The following is a 2,500-nucleotide window of genomic DNA, read 5'->3' as shown; positions in this document are numbered from 1 at the left end:
TCTTCACCATCGTAGCCGATTGGTAGTTTGTTACTTGGCATTCAATTAATGATAAATTTTGCACATTTTTACGTGTTTTTCATATTCAAATAAGCCATATATATTTTTTTTTTGATACATTAATGTCTGGATTCTCTTAACGACCTTGGGATCAGAGCCCCAGGCGAAATCACACAAAGACAAGAGCTTGGCTCCGGCCGGGAATCGAACCCTGGTCGGCAAGCTTGTATAGACAGTGACTTAGCCACTTGGCCACGAACAAAGATAAAAGTCAATGACAATTCTTCTGTACTTATACCTGTCGAATTCAGGTATTTTGTACTTAGAATTGAAATCAACCCATCTTCACCATCGTAGCCAATTGGTAGTTTGTTACTTGGCATTCAATTAATGATAAATTTTGCACATTTTTTACGTGTTTTTCATATTCAAATAAGCCATATATATTTTTTTTTGATACATTAATGTCTGGATTCTCTTAACGACTTTGGGATCAGAGCCCCAGGCAAAATCACACAAAGACAAGAGCTTGGCTCAGGCCGGGAATCGAACCCTGGTCGGCAAGCTTGTATACACAGTGACTTAGCCACTTGGCCACGAAGAAAGATAAAAGTCAATGACAATTCTTCTGTTCTTATACCTGTCGAATTCAGGTATTTTGTACTTAGAATGGAAATCAACCCATCTTCACCATCGTAGCCGATTGGTAGTTTGTTACTTGGCATTCAATTAATGATAAATTTTGCACATTTTTACGTGTTTTTCATATTCAAATAAGCCATATATATTTTTTGGATACATTAATGTCTGGATAACGACCTTGGGATCAGAGCCCCAGGCGAAATCACACAAAGACAAGAGCTTGGCTCCGGCCGGGGAATCGAACCAGGTCGGCAAGCTTGTATAGACAGTGACTTAGCCACTTGGCCACGAAGAAAGATAAAAGTCAATGACAATTCTTCTGTACTTATACCTGTCGAATTCAGGTATTTTGTACTTAGAATTGAAATCAACCCATCTTCACCATCGTAGCGATTGGTAGTTTGTTACTTGGCATTCAATTAATGAAAATTATGCACAATTTTACGTGTTTTTCATATTCAAATAAGCCATATTATATTTTTTTGATACATTAATGTCTGGGATTATCTTAACGACCTTGGGATCAGAGCCCCAGGCAAAAACATACAAAGACAAGAGCTTGGCTCCGGCCGGGAATCGAACCCTGGTCGGCAAGCTTGTATAGACAGTGACTTAGCCACTTGGCCACGAACAAAGATAAAAGTCAATGACAATTCTTCTGTACTTATACTTGTCGAATTCAGGTATTTTGTACTTAGAATTGAAATCAACCCATCTTCACCATCGTAGCCAATTGGTAGTTGGTTACTTGGCATTCAATTAATGATAAATTTTGCACATTTTTACGTGTCTTTATATTCAAATAAGCCATATATATTTTTTTTGATACATTAATGTCTGGATTCTCCTAACGACCTTGGGATCAGAGCCCCAGGCGAAATCACACAAAGACAAGAGCTTGGCTCCGGCCTCGAATCGAACCCTGGTCGGCAAGCTTGTATAGACAGTGACTTAGCCACTTGGCCACGAAGAAAGATAAAAGTCAATGACAATTCTTCTGTACTTATACCTGTCGAATTCAGGTATTTTGTACTTGGAATTGAAATTAACCCATCTTCACCATCGTAGCCAATTGGTAGTTTGTTACTTGGCATTCAATTAATGATAAATTTTGCGAATTTTTACGTGTTTTTCATATTCAAATAAGCCATATATATTGTTTTGATACATTAGTGTCTGGATTCTCTTAACGACCTTGGGATCAGAGCCCCAGGTGAAATCACACAAAGACAAGAGCTTGGCTACGGCCGGGAATCGAACCCTGGTCGGCAAGCTTGTATACACAGTGACTTAGCCACTTGGCCATGAACAAAGATAAAAGTCAATGACAATTCTTCTGTACTTATACCTGTCGAATTCAGGTATTTTGTACTTAGAATTGAAATCAACCCATCTTCACCATTTAGCCAATTGGTAGTTTGTTACTTGGCATTCAATTAATGATAAATTTTGCACATTTTTACGTGTTTTTCATATTCAAATAAGCCATATATATTTTTTTGATACATTAATGTCTGGATTCTCTTAACGACCTTGGGATCAGAGCCCCAAGCGAAATCACACAAAGACAAGAGCTTGGCTCAGGCCGGGAATCGAACCCTGGTCGGCAAGCTTGTATAGACAGTGACTTAGCCACTTGGCCACGAAGAAAGATAAAAGTCAATGACAATTCTTCTGTACTTATACCTGTAGAATTCAGGTATTTTGTACTTAGAATTGAAATCAACCCATCTTCACCATCGTAGCCAATTGGTAGTTTGTTACTTGGCATTCAATTAATGATAAGTTTTGCACATTTTTATGTGTTTTTCATATTCAAATAAGCCATGTATATTTTTTTGATACATTAATGTCTGGA

The sequence above is a fragment of the Palaemon carinicauda genome, chromosome 34 (assembly GCF_036898095.1).
Source record: "Palaemon carinicauda isolate YSFRI2023 chromosome 34, ASM3689809v2, whole genome shotgun sequence".
Lineage (NCBI taxonomy): Eukaryota > Metazoa > Arthropoda > Malacostraca > Decapoda > Palaemonidae > Palaemon > Palaemon carinicauda.
This window is presented reverse-complemented; position numbering follows the sequence as displayed.